This window comes from Leopardus geoffroyi, chromosome C1, assembly GCF_018350155.1.
Source record: "Leopardus geoffroyi isolate Oge1 chromosome C1, O.geoffroyi_Oge1_pat1.0, whole genome shotgun sequence".
In the NCBI taxonomy this organism is placed as follows: domain Eukaryota; kingdom Metazoa; phylum Chordata; class Mammalia; order Carnivora; family Felidae; genus Leopardus; species Leopardus geoffroyi.
Window position 1 is genome coordinate 94328310 of NC_059328.1, and position 18139 is coordinate 94346448.

Sequence of the window (18139 nt, forward strand, 5' to 3'; positions counted from 1 at the left end):
AAAAAAACACTAAAAAAAAAAAAAAAAAAAAGAAAAAGCAGCAAAAAGAGGGGTGGGCAGAGAGTCCACTAGATCAGGATATCCCCTAGAATGGTAGATCATGGTAGGGAACATGCTGCTCTCTCCACACCATGTTGTGTGAGTGTTGGAGGGGCAGGTGGGAAGAGTGTGAGACAAGGTGCCAGACAAGGACTTCAAGGAATCAGCTAGGGGCTTCTGACTCAGAACTGGGACAGGCAGGGGTCTGGGGTCTGGCATGGGAGCATGAGGGTCAGTCACAGTGTCCAAGAAGCACAGGGGACACCTGATTCTGCGTCAAGTCCCTGCCGGGTGGTAGGAAGCAAAGAAGTAGTCAGGGAAGAACATGCATCTGGAGCCAGATGAATTAGAATCAAGCCCTTTGATCTCAATTTACCAAAATCCTTCAGAGTTTCAGTTTCCTCATTTGTGAAGTAGGGAAGGCCATGTCAGGTTCTAATTTGTGAGGTTGTTGTGAGACAAATGAGATATATGTTTGTTTAATATACATTAAAATACTTTTAAACTAAAAAGTGTCCCAACAATGTTAGGATGATGACCATTCCTATAGGAGATATGTGGGGACAGGAGCAAAGTGCCTATGGTAGACTGTCATTGGCTTCATTCTATTCTCTTGTCTATAGTCATGCCCTTTGTCATGTGATTTTGTAGTTCCTCCTAGTCCTTGACTATGAGTTCAGCTATGTGACTTTCTTGGCCAATAGAAGGAAGTAGAAGTGACAGTGTGCCAATTCTAAGCCCTCAGGAGGTCTTATGGGTTTCTTCTTGGTTTCTTGTAGCTCCCAGTGCCTTGAGAGGAACATGCCTCTGCTAGCCAAGAAGAGTGAGAGCCATAAAGACCAGAGCTGTCTCAGCTAAGCCCAGCTTAGATCAGATGATTCCCAAGAGACCCCCAGATACAGGAACAGGTCTGAGCAATATCTGATGACCCAAAGATGCATGAGAAATCATAGATGATTGTGGCTTCAAGCCCAAGTTTGAGGGTGGTCTGTGATGTTACCCTATCTGACAGGTACAGTACCCCTCCTCTAAATACCAAACTTGGCAAACAGGTAATGGTCAAACTACATGAACAATGTATGAAGGATCAGAACATGGACAGGAAGATAATCTTAAAGGAAGAGAATGCCAAGAAGACCAAACAGACATGGTGGCAAATGAATTTACATACATACAGAGAAAGTGTCAGCCAGAAGAGAAATTAGTTAAAAACGGAAGCAGAAGGGACAGTCAGATCTCAAAGCAACAGAGTCTCTCTAACTTCTGTCTGGGTAGGACTTGTCTGGCTGGCGTACAAGGGAGCCAGTTTGCTAACACTGAACTCCAGTTGTAGAGATGGCCATGGCAGGCTAAGAGAACCCAATGCCATTAAACAATCAAATAATTTAATTAACTCATCTTAGCCAATTCCTCAATGTTTCTATAATTTGGCTCCCATGGAGAATTTGTGGTCAGGTTGAGTAAATTTCCAATCCACTTGACACTTACATTTCTCACTGTGATTTAATTGACATTCTGGTCTTATTCATTGGTTTTCATGTAAGGTTTGTTAGTGTACATCAGTATCCTCAAATCTGACCAAATTTGATTTGGGACCCTGATAGAATTTGGGTTTATCAGTCTGTAAGAATGAAGGATAGAATCATGTTGGTAGCAAGCTCATCAGAATAAAAGCTGCCTTCTGATGTCCAGCCAGCTGGCCTCATGTAGCCTCTGCATTAATATCCTTCTTTCTTTCCAATTCTGTGGTTAATGTTGTTATCTAGGTATATACAAATCTCAAGGGAGTAGATTGCCCTTCGTGGATAGGAAAAGTTGGGGAAAGGAGGCACTGAGCTTGACCTACAGATTCAAAGACCCACTACATAGGGGCGCCTGGGTGGCGCAGTCGGTTAAGTGTCCGACTTCAGCCAGGTCACGATCTCGCGGTCCGTGAGTTTGAGCCCCGCGTCAGGCTCTGGGCTGATGGCTCAGAGCCTGGAGCCTGTTTCCGATTCTGTGTCTCCCTCTCTCTCTGCCCCTCCCCCGTTCATGCTCTGTCTCTCTCTGTCCCAAAAATAAATAAACGTTAAAAAAAAAAAAAGACCCACTACCTAATGGTAACTTTCTTTCTTTATTTATTATTTTTTAAAAGTTTATTTATTTTTGAGACAGAGAGAGAGAGAGGTGGGGGGGGGGGGAGACACAGAATCTGAAGCAGGCTCCAGGTTCTGAGCTGTCAGCACAGAGCCTGATGCAGCATTCAAATTCACAAACAGAGATCATGACCTGAGCTGAAGTCGGATGCTTAACTGACTGAACCACCCAGGTGCCCCTCTAATAGTATCTTTCCGGTTCCCTGAATCTTACTTAGAAGGATAGTCCTGGGATGGTCATTTACAAAGTCCAGACCAGCTAGTTCAGGGTTCTCTCTTTATGGAAGTGGACACTGAGGCTCAGAGAGTTTGTAGAAGTTGTCCAAATTCACATAGCCCCCTGAATTTTCCATATGGGAAGATTCCCATTTGGGAGAGCTACAGATTTGTTCTTCCTGTGGTATGGCTGATTCAACAGAGATCTGGTATGCTGGCCTGAGTACATTTCTCACGGCAGAAGCCATGCCTGTGTTTAACACCAAGAACCTGCTATTGTGTATGTCTGTTGGGGTCTCAACATGTGCTGATGACTCGTTGAGGTTTAGTTGGGGAATGGTCCCTAGACCCTGTTCCTCAGTCTTGGGTTTGGCTGGTGAGGGTTTCCCATCTGCCATTCATTCTCTCAAGCTGTGATCTTGGCAAGAACAATCCACTTACTTGTGCTTCATTACCTGTACTCTCTTTCCAACTGGTCGCACTCCCAGAAGGTAATAAGAAAAGCTTTCCTGATTGAGGATCCATGGATATTTTTCAATCCTTTGTGTCTTCTACCTAATTTATTTCCCTCAAATATATTCACTCTTGGCACTAATGTTGACTGAACCTTGAAAAATCTGGAAAGGTTTCTATAGAGGTGAAGGGAATGATATTGAGCTAAATTACAGAAACATTGAGAAATTGGCTAATATTAGTTAAAGTATTTGATTGTTTAATGTCATCAGGATTTCCTACCCTGCCATTACCATCTTTACAATTGGGGTTCACCTGTCAGCAGTTCTCAGTATGGTGCAGGGAGAGCACAGGGCTGGGGTTAGGAAGCCTGGGTTCTGGTACTTTGGCTCTGGGATAATTTGATTTCTTTGAGACCCAGATTATCCCTCTGTAAAATGAAAATGTTGCACTACTTTATTGCTTCTAGCACTAATATTCTGTGGTTTCATTTTGAACTCACAAAAATTTCTTGTCTGCAGAATTGAAAAACTGAACTTTATTCCTATTGATTAAGTGAGCTCTGTCCTTGGTGCTGAATCTTGGGTGTTGTATCATTGGTTAGATTCAGGAAAGAATCAGCTTCACAGAACTTGGGCACCAATGACATTTTCGACAACTATTAGGATTTGGACCTTAAAATATTGCCCCAGTAAGCAGGTAATGGACCTGTGGCTTTAATATTTTTCATAAACCTTTTGTTACCGTATTGATTTATACTGTCCAGGCCTGCAGGATGAGTTGGTGAAATGCCTTCTATGAACAGTCTGTATTTTGATTCTATGACCATATATATCCTGTATTTTCTGATACTGTTCCAATTTCAAATATACTATCACATGGTTTTCATAAATCATTGCAATGTCCCTGAAATTCTAATATTTTGCCACGTAGACCATACCTTTAGGCTCTTTATTGTTTATGGATGTAGTTTAGTAATCTTTTGTCCAATGATGTGTCTAGATTTCTGGCCTTAAAATACCACCTTGGCATAGATACTATCTGTTTGATATCTCTTGTGTTGAGATTGTAAAACTTCTATATGAAGAGTTTCCAGGATTCTTCTTTTTCATAAAAAGATTCTAAGTAGAGGGCGTACCTAAATTATGATGTGAGTTCCCGTTCTCTGAACAAGAAGGCAAAGAAATAAGAATTTCTGCATGTGTCATGCCTGCTCAATATCACATAAGAGTTAATGAGAATAAACCATAAGACAAGTGAAATTTGGGTGTCTACACAGCACCAGAGGGCCGGGGTGATCATTCCCTCATCTCTACTTAGTTGACCAGTTGTTTTGACAGTGTTGACACAATAGTGGTGACAGAATGGAGATTGTCACCCAGTAATGAATCAGTCTTCTGATTCTGGGTGGAGAAGTTGGACAATGACAAGAGGCCAGTGATGGCCCACAGGCAACCTGTGGGTCTATTTGGAGTGTTTCTCAAAACCATGTGAAAAGGGGTCCCAACTCAGATGTCTTGGCCTTCACCAAAAGCTCTGGCTCTCTGCCTCCCTTGAGACTTATCTTCTTCACTCTCAGCATTGGAGAACCCAGTTCAAAGTTAATACCAGGTATTTAATTCAGGAAGTATTCACAAGGACTCACCATGCATTGATCATGTACTTTGACCATAAGGTAGGTGGAAGCTGAGAGCTCACTGGCAGTGAGGGCTGCAGCGGACAGGAACTACCATAAAGAGAGTGGTGGGAGAGAGCTGAGAAGTAAGATGAGGATGATTTTCTGGAAACCTCACGAAGGGATTATGGGATTATGGTATGGACTCTGGTATCCAATCAGTGTTATGGGTTTACGTGTATGGACTCTAGAGCCAGACAGCTCCAGGCTCAAGGCCCAACTTAGCTGCTTAATAGCTAGCTTGTGACCTTGGGAAGGTCAGTTGACCCCCACTAAGCTTAAACACATTAATTTGTAAAAAGGTTGGAGTAAAAATACCACCCTTACCTTACAGGATTGTTGTTGGAATTAAAGAAGATAATTTGCATAAAGAGTTTAGTTCAGTGCCCATGAGTGCTAAATAAAAGGCATGTCTCTTTGTTACTTATGTGTGATGTAAATATAACATGTGGATTGCTTGAGAACAGTAAGCAAGCAACTTAACATCTATCCTATCTGTCATCTCCCTCCTGCCTCCTCAGGCTGTGAGGCTGTTGCATTTAGTTCTACAGTTTCTGCTCTCTCAAGGATACATTAGCAATCTTGTCACATCTTGTCATCTTGCAGGTGGTTGCAGATGGATTATTTGGTCTCACCTGGTGTAGACTGAGTTGTTGACTCTGTACCTGGAAGGGTACCTAGCCTCTCCGTGTCAGGGCTGTCTCAATATCCATTCCATGGCAGTACTCAGGGATGTCTCCCATCCTCTGTGAATCTCAACAACCCCTAGTGCCTTGGCCAAACATTCACAGTTTCCTAAGTGCCTTCAGGACGTAAGTCAAAGGGGCCAGCTAGTTATGAAACACCTCCTAAGAGACCTCTCTAATTATTTCCTGTCCTAATCAAGTATGGCTTTTCATCCTTCTATCAAACAAGGCACCCTAATTATATGATTATAGTTGATCTTTTAAAATAAAGACAGCAGTTAGAAAAATTCTTTGTCTTCTTATTGTCTCCTGTTATTCTGTCATTCAACTGGGTGGGAGTGGGTGGCTGCAGCGGGTAGAAGGGATGTGACTTCCTCTTTTTTCTCCTTTTTCCTTTTATGCATGGGGAATGTTTTCCTGTTTCCACCTTTCCCTGGGAAGACCTTTCTCCCTTCCTGCACCACCTTTTATCACTACATGACCGAGTTTATGTTTCTTTTCTTTGGCTCTACTTCTGGTCTGATGAAAAATTCAGCAACTTTATTGAATTTTCAGATCCTTCAGGCACCCTCTGTGAGCTTTAGACAGTATCACCCTGACCTGAGAATTGGTGCTGCATCGATGCAGCCAATAACAACAAACAAAACAAACACTACTACAGATACTGAAATCATGCTAATTGTGCTGGTTACTCCTTCTCACTCTCCTTTGTTGGCTGCTCCCTGAGCCCTTAATGTGGGAGAGAAGCAGGGCTCAGCCTTTGACCTCCTCTTTTCCATCTACATTTGCTCCCTTGGCCATCCAGTGTCATACTTTAAAATACCTTCTATGTGCTGGTGACTCCAAAACTGCCTTCAGCCCAGACTTCTCTCCTGAACTCCAGGCTTGTAGATCTAACTGCTCCCCCTGTATCTCTGCTCGATGTCTATTAGGCATCTTAAACCTAACATATACAAAACAGATCTTATGATATTTCCCAGCAAGCTTCTTTTGATACCTTCCCAATCTCAACTCCCTTTTTCAGTTGCCCAGACCAAACTCTGGTGCTCTCCTTGACATCTCATTCTTCCACTTTCTACATCCAATCTATGGCAAGTCGCATTGCTCTACTTACAAAATATAGTTCGGGTCTGACCTCATCTCACCACCTACACTGTTCCACTTTAGGTCTAGCCATTAGAATCTTTCATTTGGCTTATTCCTATAGTTCACTAGCTGGTCTCGCCGCATTAGCTCTCTGTCCTCCTATAGTATGTTCTCCAAACAGTGCCAAGGTGATCATGTAAAAACGTAACTCATGTCTCCAAACCCTCCAATGGCTCATATACAAGCGTGTGGGTCATAGTCCTCTCAACGGTCATGAATGATCCAGTCCCCACTACTTCTCTTCTCCAGAGCTCTACGTCTTGCTCACTCTGTTCCACATTGGCCTACTTGCTATTCCTTAGACAAGCCCACATGCATTCACCTCAAGGCTTTTGTACTTGTCTTTCCTCTGTTCAGAGTGCTTTTCTCCCAGATGCTTGCATGGCCACTTCCATCAGGCCCTCCATGGTTACCTACCTAAGATTGCAGCCCGCACCTCAGCCTAGCCCTCCCTGTTGAAACTTTATACATCTCCTTAGCATTTGTCGTTACTGTATTTGCCTTCTTATGTACATTTCTTCCACTCCATGAAGGCAGGAACGCTTCTCTGCTTTGACTACTAGATCCCCAGTCCTGGCACAGAGTAGGCATTCAGTAGATAATTATATATCCATTAACTCACTTAACTTCTACAACAGTTATGAGCGCTGATTTGTACACGAGGAAACTGAGGCACAGACAAGTTAAATAAATGGTCCAACATCACACAACTCCTAATGGCAAAGTTGGGATTTAATTCCAAGTTGTCTGGGTCTGAGCCCACGTGCTTTGACACTAGACTCCACTGCCAGGGTGTGGTATGTGATTTTCTATCCCTGTGCCTGGGAGCTGCCATGCTCCAGCGACCCAGCATGTGTTGGTCATTGCCTTAATTCAGGCTTTCATAACATAATACCATAGACTGGGTGGCTTAAAACAATAAAAACTTACTCTCTTATAGTTCTGGAGGCTCAAAGTCTGAGATCAGAGTGCCGGCATGGTCAAGTTCTAGTCCTATCATATTAGGATCCCACCCTTATGACCTCACTGTATCTTAATTACCTCCTAAAAACTTTATCTCCAAATACAGTCACATTGGGGTTTGAGGCCTCTACATATGAGTGGGGGAGGGGAACGGCACATTTCAGTCCATAGCAATCATTCCCCGGATTGAGCAGCTTGCTTTTAACTGCTCATGGTTTCCTTTGAGAAATAGGAAATGACCTCTGCCCGCCCCCTGCCACCCCCATTCCCCAGGGACCAGAGTGGAGCAAATGTGAGCACACCAAGAAGGCTGGAGCTTCTGGCTTGTCTGCCCTGGCTTCTGATTCAGATCCTTCCACCGAGAAGCACCGCTCTCAGCTTCTCAGGAACGAGAATGGTGGTTCTGAGAAGCGGGTTTGCCACAGAGGCATTTTCCAGGGTTAGAAGCAGTCTGTGCCGGCCCTGGGATCTGGCCACCCTCTTACTCCTGCCACCTCAGGTCACAGAAAAAAAGGTGGCCCTGTACTGACTTGCGTGTTTGGCTCACAGACCTGGATGTGCTGGGGCAGCAGAGGAGAGCCCACTGGGCTAGGGCAGCTTTGTGGGAAGTAGGGGGAGACTGGCCAGGCAGAATGGGCAGGAGGGGACCTAGGGCACAAGGAACCAGCCAGGGGAAGGACAGCTTGGAGTAAAAGGGCTTCCTGTTCCTTTCCCTGGCAGCTCAGGCTGGGCCCTGCCTTTCTAGACCTTCCTTGCCCACCTGTGGTGAGTGGAGGGAACTGCACTTCCTCTCTACCAGCCCAGCTGAAGCCCATACCGGAGTGGCCTGGTCCAGGGCTGCCAGATAAAATATAAGACCCCCCAGTTAATTCCAGATAGACAGGGAATGAATTTTAGTGCAGTATAGTCTAAGTATGCCCCATGCAATAGGTATACTAAAAAAATGATTCTTTCTTTGTCTGGAATTCAAATGTAACTGGACGTCCTATAGCTTTCTTTGTGAGATCTGATACTACTACCTGGACCCTCACAGCAGCTCTCATGGGTCTGCTTCTTCCAGACAGCCTGCGCAGGAGCCTCAGTGCAAACTACCCATGACCACGTGTGAGTCCTCACAGAGCAGAAGAAAGAGGCCAACTTTGCAATGGAAGTCCAAGACCTTTCTGACCCCTGGAATGCTTTATCCATCTGATAGGTTGTAGCCTGAAATTCCATTGCCATTCTTTGGTCACTTAATACAAAGCAGTGGGAAGCCAACTGGACTGGAAGGGCCGAAGCTCTGAGTAGGAAACTGACTGCAGCCGACTAGTTGCGTGGGAAGAAGGTAACCTCCCCAGGCCTGTGCACTGCTTCACCCGTTGAGTGGATATAATAAGACCGGTTTCACAGGCTTCCTGTAAAGATCGCAAAATACAGTGGGTGATAGAGCCACTGGACATATAGAAAGTGCTCAATAAGAATTAGCAGACACCATTTTTAGTGCAATGAGTGGGAAGCCACAGAGAAAAGTCCTGGAAACTCCTGGGGAAGGAAGGAACCCACCAAGAGGGAAGAAGATGGAACAGAAAGAGAAGGGAGCCTCTGGGGATGGGTCTGCCTCTCACCATGGTCTTTACGTTGCTGCTGCCATGGTGGGACCTCTAGGAGGTCTCAGTGCTGGCCCCACCCCCGCTCACTAGAAGCCAGGCCACCCGCTGCGAGGTGGAGGGTGGGAGCAGGTGGATTTCTATGGGACAGAGAGGTAGAGGGACCTGAGGATTGGGAAGGGGTGGCAGAGAGCTCAGGAACATGAAGATTTGGCCATGACATGCACTGGGGCTGGGAGAAAGGGGGCTTCCATAGCTACTGGGAAGATGGAAAGGACAATTATCTCTTAACATCTATGAGTGTCGGTGTAGGATGAGGATTACATTATGCTTGGTATGAGAAGGTAAATCTCCACTGGCCTCCTGGAGATGTATCAAAGGAAATGCGAACCATATGAAGTGGCTTGGTGGGATATAAATACAAGAAACATACAATCAAACGCTACCATTTGTGTCTAATTGCCATGCTTCCCAGAAATGGTAATGAGGGTCACGGCATATGCATTCCGCTTTACTCTTAAGTTTAGGGATTGTGACATTGGACAGCCTTAGCCTTCAGAATATACAAAGAGCTCTCTCATGTGACCACCCATAGATAATGGCACATTGTGGGTGCTGAGCATAACGGAAGGTGGTGGCCTAAATGTAGGTGACCATAAGGGAGTTAGTCCTGAGCCTTTGCTCTGGGCAACTCTTGCAAACAGTTGCAGGGCCTGTGGCAAGAGTGCAAATGGTGGCCCATGTGCCATATGTTCCCATATTTAGAAGTTAGAAGTCAAGTTAACGACTGTTACATAAAATGTGTTCACTTCTTACCTTGACACGTGTACCTTTGTAATAACCTTGGAGGCCTTGTTCAAATTCAGAAACCCCAGATTCCTTGATGTTCTGTGGCAAAACGTAGTTGAATGTTCTGTCTGCCCCCCACCAACCCCGTCCCCGGCCTGCAACCCGTTCCTTTTTGCTTCCCATTCCTGGCTCTGTCCAGCACTTTGAGGGGCTGTATTTGTTGCTGCTGTAGCAAATTACCACAAACTTAGTAATTTATGACAGCACAGATTTATTCTCTTACAGTTCTGGAGGTCAGAAGGTAGGTCTCACGGGGATAAAATCAAGGTGTCGGCAGGGCTGCGTGTCTTTCTGGAGGATCGAGGGGAGAATCCTTGGCTGATGGCCCCTTCCTCCTTCTTCAAAGACAGCAATGTAGCATCTTCAAATCTCTCTCTCCTGCTTCCCTCTTCCACTGAGAAGGGCTTTTGTGATTACCTCGGGGCCATCTGAATAATCCAGAATAATCTCCCCATCTCAAGATCCTTAATTTAACTCCATCTGCAAAGTCCCTTTGCCGTGTAAGGTAACATAGTCACAGGTTCTGGGGATTGAACATGGACATCTTTGGAGGGGGGCATTAGTCCACTTTCCACGAGGTTCTTGTGCACAGAGTGGGTATTCCACTCTCCCCTCCAAACAGCTTTATGGGCCTAGGGACCAGCATACAGGTGGCAAGTTCCATCCTTGAGAGGATGAATCAGGTAAAGAGTGACACGTAGGCCCTGGAAGGGGGTTTGGATCTGGCTGGGCAAAGAATGAAGGGTCCCGGGTAGTTGGAGAATGGTTCAGAAGGGGACATACTCTCCAGGTGTGAACACCCTCTTGGTCCTGAGGACTCATTGCCCCACAGGGAGGGATAGGGACAGAGAAGGACCAGAATGGAGCCCTATAAAGCTTGAGGCATAAAGTCTACAAAGCTTGAGGCTGGGTCGAAAGGTGATGCTGCCTCCAGAATCACGGAACATTTACCTGGGTTCAATGGACTGAAGTTAAGTGCAAAATCTTGTTGCTTTGTGTATATGTACATTTTTGGGGAAGAAGTTTTAGTTTTTATCAGATTCTCAAAGTGACCCAGAAAGGCTAAGTACTGCCACCCTAACCATTCTGTTTACTCTCAAGTGGCCCTTTCTGGGTCATTTCTGTGTCTTTCAGTCCACGAGGATACAGCTGCTGCCTTATCTCTGAGGTGAAAGCCCCTTGAACTGGCTTATGCCTACACAGTGAGCCTTTGCAGTGACAATTTGGAGGACAGTGGGGGGCCCACGTGGGTTAACTGAAGACTTGGCCTGCTGTGTAGGGAGGAGGACCATTTTGCGGGGGGAGATGGGGGTAGTTGTTACTTTCTTTCTCTAGCAACCAGATGTTCAAAGACATTATCCTGGTCCCTAGACTCACCTGTCAAGCAGAACTCAGGACAGGAGCCAGATGGGAGACTGCAAATTTGGATTTGGCCATCACCACCCGGGCCCCACCTGCCTGGTGTGCCTGACAGGTGAGCCCAAGATGTGCTCTCCTCGGGAGGGGATTGGAGAACGAGAGAAACAACAGCAGTTTCCACCATATGCTTTTTATTTTCCAAGAAATTAAGCAGAGTTTCTTCCTCCCAGTGAATTTCCTTAACAAGGATATTTTAAAGCCTTGGAAAACATTCCTGTCCTACTTTAATTGTATGAAGACTGTCTGTGCTGGAAGGGAAAGATGGAGGAGGTGGGGGGGGGGAGAAGGGAGAGGGGGGAAGGAGAGCTGGAGGAGAGAGAGGAGGGGGAGGGGGAGGAGAAGAAAGCAACGAGAGAATGTATTTGAGAAATTAAAGAGCAGCTCTTGCCCTGAATGAATTTCCCTCCAAATTTTCTTTTCTTTTTCTTTTAAATGTTTTTATTTATTTTTTGAGACAGAGAGAGCAAGAAAGAGAGGGAGAGAGCGCAAGCAGGGGAGGGGTTGGGGGGGCAGAGGATCTGAAGCGAGCTCTGTGCTGATGGCACAGAGCCTGATGCAGGACTTGAACTCATGAACCGTGAGATCGTGACCTGAGCTGACTCAGACGCTTAACCGACTGAGCCACCCAGGCGCCCCTCCCTCCCAATTTTCTTCTCTTCCTAATCTGCTGCTGCCTCCGGCCCACCTTGCCTACACTGACCACCAGAGACATCAGGCAAAGAAGCCCGTGGCTTTCTCTCCAGGGCCATGTTCCCCCTGGTTCCAGCCCTCCACTCTTGCCAGTCTGTAGGGGGCTTCCTGGATGCCGGGGCATCTTCCATGAGGCATCTGAGGTGAGGGGGTGAGGCAAAGAAAGGCCCAGAAGCTCAGACTGTGGCTCCTGAGTGTGGGAAACTGTGCTCAGCTCCAGAGTCCACTGTTGGGAGGGGCCTGGAGATGCCGCTCAGCCCTGCGACTTCAGCTCCTTCCTGTGCTCCCACATGACAGCTTCCGGCTTTGGCATATCCCTCCTCAACCCCACCCTGAGCCTAGCTCTCCCCCTAGTCTCCCTGCCAGTCCTGGCTGCCAAGCCCGAAGGCCCTGGCACCTCTGCTCTGGTCAATGAGGTTGGGCTCCTCTTAGAGAGGAACAAAGAGGCGCTAAGATGGGAGCTGAGGGGCATTCCGTAGGATTTTTATCTTCTTCTGAAATGGAGTTTGAGTTTCTCCCCCTACTATACGCCTGACATCAGAGCTTCTGGGGGAGGAAGTCACCCTGGGGGAAACTGAGGCAATTATGAACTATCCATTGTACACGGAGAGTCTCCATGATACCATATTCCTTTGGCTGATGGGCAAGAAGGGCTAGCAAGAAGTCTTCCATTTCGGTGTCTGGTCAGTGCTGACTGGATGCCTCTCTGTCCTTCAGATCAGAGCTTTGGGAAGTCCCCAGGGCACCCCCAGGCAGGAACAGGGCCCCATGGTGTCCTGCTGTCAAACTTGCCTTTAGTGCCTCAGAAGACAGATGGAGAACTGGGTCAGGGGAGGGCAGAATGGACAAAAATATTGGAAAAATCTACCAGAAGGAAGTTCTGGGAGGGCAGGGACCCTGCCCTAGTTAACTCTGGGCCCTCCCCACCTAGCACAGCACCTGGCAGAGAGAGGATGTGTAAGGAGTGATGACAAACCAGTGACTGCCCAAGGCCTCTGTCTGCTTGTCTGGAAAGTCTTTGGGTCTTGTCTAGCACCGAGATTCTCTGATGACACAGAATAGGGTTGCTCTGAAGAGGAGTCTATTCCTTAAAGTACTGGAGGCAGAACTTAAACGTTAGCACCCTCCTTGTCTGGGAAGGTGAGAGCTTCATGCACTTGACAATGATGTACTGAGCCCTGGATTTATGCGAGGCATTGTGTGAGGTGCTGGGGTTCAATGATGAGCAAGAAAGGGTCCTTGACCTTATGCAGGTTATAGTCTAGCCAGGGGGAAAAGGTTTGGCCAAACCAACCTGATGATGAGGGTTCCAGAGGCAAAGCTTGGGAGGCTTGAAAACCTTTAGCAGGGAGAACAGGGGCCCCACTGAGGCAGTGATGTCTGAGAGGGGGTTGAAGGGGAGGAAGAGTCTGGTAGATGAACGAGATTGGGTGGACAAGAGGATTCCAGGCAGAAGCATCCCTGTGGTCAGGGGCTTCTGATGGGGAGAAAAGCTTCGAACGTGTTAGGAGTCCGTTGTGGTGGAAGCAGAGAATGATCTGGAAATAATAAATGGCGGCAAGGCTGAAGAGGCAGAGAGGGGCTGACGATGCAGGGCCCTGTGGGCATGGAAAGTGTACGGGCTCTGTTCTAGGAGAAAGGGAAGCAGGAGAGTGACGTGGTCAGCTTTGACTGAGGGATGGACAATGGCTGGGAGGGGGGAAGGGTGCATGTGTGAAGAAGTAAACGCCACAGTTGTCACAGGATGGCGGCAGTGGAGATGTAGAAAAATGAATGAATTTGGGGAATATTTAGGAGACAAAATTGACGGCCCTTGAGAATGGAGTGAATTGGAGGAAGGGTGATTCCTAGTACAGTAAACCTGCCCACAACTCACTGTGCATTCGTTTTCCTTTGGTTTCGGAAGCCGAGTGTATCAGTAAGGATGCTCTCTGTTGTAAGTAACAGAAAACCCAACCGCTAGGAGAAAGTGGCTCCAGAGTTGGCCAATTTAGCAGCTTCACAACGTAATTGAAGGAACGAGATTCTTTCCAGCTTTCCACTCTGCTTAGAAGTGTTGCCCTCTGCTTAAAACTATCCCTTCGCAGTTGGAAGGTGGCTGCTGAGGTTCTAGATGTCACATCCGGTCGTGACTCTATCCAGGGAAAGAAGAAGGAGTCTCTGTTTCTGTATCTCTTTTCAAGTAGCCTTTCCCCCACCCCGCACCCACCCCCCACAAACTTCCCTTCATATTTCCTCAGCCACAACTGGTTCTCATGGTGCTTCTGGAATAAACAGCAGCCGAGGAAATGGGATTACCAGAACTGGCTGAGATGAATCAGGATTAATACCATCTTCTGTGATTAAAGGACACTTTAACAAGGCTGGGGTTCTCTTACCAAGGAAGGCAAGAGGGATGAATTTCAGGAAAGCAACCAAGTATATCTGCTAACCAGGGGCCATTTCCCAATATTTTCCAAAGGAGAGACAGAGGCAGGGAGAAATTTCTTTGAACTGTCTTCCGAGAGGAAGGTAGCCTACTCCAGACTAGAGAACAAGGCTCACGGATCAATCTAGGCCTTTCTTCAACTGATCTAAGGTTATTGAATCTTGGACCTGGAGAAGACCAGGTCAGACTATGGTCTGAAATGTGGTTGGACGTCCAAGTAACTCGGGGAGAGTGTTTAAATACAAATTCCCAGGCTCCAAGGTGATTGTCTAAATCAGAACCCCAGGAGGTAGATCTGGGAATCTGAATTTTCAAAAAAAAATTTTTTTTAACATTTTTATTTATTTTTGAGAGACAGAGAGAGACTGAGCATGAGTGGGAGAGGGGCAGAGAGAGAAAGAGCCACGGGATCCGAAGCAGGCTCCAGGCTCTGACCTGTCAGCACAGAGCCCAATGCAGGGCTCGAACCCACAAACTGTGAGATCATGACCTGAGCCGAAGTTGGTTGTTTAACCGACTAGCCACCCAGGTGCCCCTAGGAATCTGAATTTTTAAAGAGCTCTCTAGGTGTTCTGGGTGCTGAGAGTCTAGTATCTATCTGGGAACCGTAAATCTTGTCCAGTCTCCACATTTAATGGTGAACCCCAGAGAAGGGGCTTAATTTACCCCAGTTTCCATGGAGAGTTGGTAGACCTCAATACGGGAGGACCTTCCCCAGATGGCTCCCTGGGGACACTGTCTTTTGGGCACCCTTATGGTTAGGGGAAGGGAGCTGTGAAGGAGCTTGAGGACCTGAAGCCCTGTGAACTCGGGTTCAGTAGTCCAGCAGTATGGGTCACCTCTTTGCCTGTACTGGGGTGTGGGAGGGAGCATGTAATTAGTGACCACTCCCTATTAGCCTGAACCTTAATAACATCATCACATTCAACCTAATCCTAGGGCCTAGGAAGGATTACTTCCATTGTAGAGATCTGCATACTGAGGCTTCCACGAAGTTGAGGCGAACAGGACTTGGATCTATCTGGTCTGGAGGCCTGTGTATCTTAGCGTCTCCCTGTGGCTCTACGTCTGTCTCTCCTTTTTCACGAACTGGCAGACCAGGTTCAGGAGGCTGCCCCTGGCCTCCCAGCTCTAGGGAAGGAGGCAGCGGCTTCTGCCGGGGTGGCGGGGGGGGGGGGGGGGGGGGGGGGGGGGGGGGGGGGAACACCTTCCCCGCCGCACACAGCAGGCCCGGCCAGCAGAGGGCGCTGCCTGGGTAAAGATGTGGCTCCCGCGGCCGTGCTGAACCCGAGGGCGGCCGCCGCCCCCCCCCCCCCCCCCCCCCCCCCCCCCGCCCCCTGGCTCAGGTGCTTGCCTGCAAGGCAGCGGGAGGAGGTCGTGGTTCTCATCATTTAACCGAAGGGGGGCCCCGGTGCCGTTCGCTGGGTGGTGCAGGTGTGTACGGAGCCGGGACCACGCAGTCGTTGCCGTGGGCCCGCTGCCGGCTCTGCAGGAGCCGCTCTGGGATTTTCCTTTTTGCCAGAGGGAAGCTTTCTGCTGCCTGGGACTCTGGCTTGCATTTTCCTCCAAATCCCGGGGGGGGGGGGGGGGGGGGCAGGGGGGGCGGGGCAGGGAGAGTGGAGGTGTCCCTTCCTGGTCAATTCTATGGACTTAGGAACTGAATTTTAGGACAAGAACGCCCCAAAACGCTGGAAGGGGTGAGACAGCAGGGAGGCTAAAGGAGCAGACTGTTAGGGGACTGCGTGGGTTTGGACCCCACCCTTACCACTTGTAGCTGGTCACCTCAGTCAAGTAAGCTACGGCAGAGGTCTCGGCTGATGCCATGGGGAACTCTGGAGCTGGGATGACCCTTCCGAGAGATTCCTTTTTGAGGCTGGGGAATCAAGACCTTTATGCCCTCCCATCTGTCATGGGATGTGGCCTGCTCTGGGGTGTGACCCTAGGGGAAGGGGTCCCTTCTGCGGAGGGCAGGCCATGGAAGGGGACTCAGCTCTGAGCTGTCGGCAGCTGTGGGAATGAGCACCTCCATCCTGAAGGCAGGGAGACATGGGTGATGCTCTCATCCCCTCCACCCATCATGACGGAGGCAGGAAGGGCCTCCAGCAGGGTCCAATGCCTCTGACCTGGCTCCACGACCAACATTAGCCCCTCAGATTCTCCTGGGACAGGAAGTTTTGGCTCCTTTCTCTAATCTACCTTTTTACAGAACTGTTAAGGTGTGAAATGTATTCTGGGATCATTTAGTGCAGTAATCCTTAGCCCAGGTGAAGGATACATTTCAGAATCTTCCAGAAGCTTTTTCAAACCACCCTCAGTAGATTCTGATGTGCATTGACCCCCTGTTACTCCTCTAAGACTAACTAGACTATAAACTCCATGAGGTTGGGGCTCTGTCTGTCTTGCAGAGAGAATCCCCGAATCACGGGGTCCCCACACAATGAACGTCTGGGGAAAAATGACCATGACCCCTGCCCTTGTCCTCAGCCTCATTTCTTGACCCCCTCTCATTTGCCTTCTAGGCTATGGTCACTGTGACCTTCTTGCCTTTGCACAGGCTGTTCCCTCTGGCTGGAATCCTCCACACCCTGGAATAGATACCTACCTCTGATTAGACGAGTTAACATATGCACAGTGTTCAGAACCATGCCAGACATGTTTGAACCCCAAATGGGGGCTATGTGTGGCTACTACCCCCCTCTTTGGCATGCTCTGCTGGTAATTGTCCTCAAATGGACCAACGTCTTGTTTTGATGCCTTGTTCACTTGTTTGTCTCCTCAGCAACAAACAAACTGTTGGCAAGCATGTACCATATCCTTTGTCTTTGTATCCACAGCAGCCAGTATGGTGCTTGGCACATAGTAGGTGCTCAATTAATGCATGTGAAACGAGTGGAAAGGCCAAGCTCCTAGGGATACAGTTTGAAAAAATAACTTTAAAGTATTTTTAATGAGGGCCTAGTTGAGCGAGAGTTGCTGGCACTGGCCAGGTGTGACCCCATTACTGCCCAATAGACACTGAGTATCGAGTGAATGATTTAATACATGGGTGGTGGATTGTGGGTCAGGCAGGCAGGTGGGTGGATGGACAGATGGGTGACGAACTGGCTTGGTGGATGGCTGTTACCGTCTGTGGAGGAAGGCCAGGGTTTGGAAGAGGCCAGGTGGGAGGGAGGGTGGGCAGGGGAGAACTTCACACAGGCCAGCCAGCTAGTGTGAACTGGGGTGAGGGTGTCTGAGACAGGCCCCTCTGATCTCGCCCCGGGGAGGCTTGGGGAGGTGCTGCGCCTGCATGTTTCCAGCCGCGGGGAAGGTGCTGGGGGGCCATTACTCATTCTGACACATCCCTGAGGTCAGTGTAAAGGCAGGCAGAATCGAGGTGCTGCGGGGTGCTGAGTCAGGGCAGGTGGTGGGTTGCTGGGGAATGGGCTGAAGCGGAGGGTGTCTGGAGGCTTGGAGCCAGGGCCTCGGGCCTTGGTTCCTCAAGGGGGTTGGCAGAGAATTCCCATAGGAAAGGAATCAAGGCAAGTGAGGACCCCCCCCCCCATTTTGAGAGGCGGTGGAGGGTCTGTCTGAGTGCAGACCTGGGTCAGGTTTCAGGGAATTCTTGCTCTGCAAAGGCCTTCCTTTTCTTCTTTCGGTCTGGTAAGCAGGCAATTGGTCAGCTCCGCCGCACAGCCGATTAGCCAGGGGGTCTGTCTGTCCGGCAGGTAGAGATAGTCTGTCCTGTGGTGATCGGGATGGGAAACCGGGCCGGTCAGTCAGGTTGGTGGGTAGGAGTGCATTGTGTGTGCAAGTTGCTGGCTGGGATGAGTCCTCGGGGCCACGGGCAGGAAAGAGAGAGGCCCAGTCTCTGT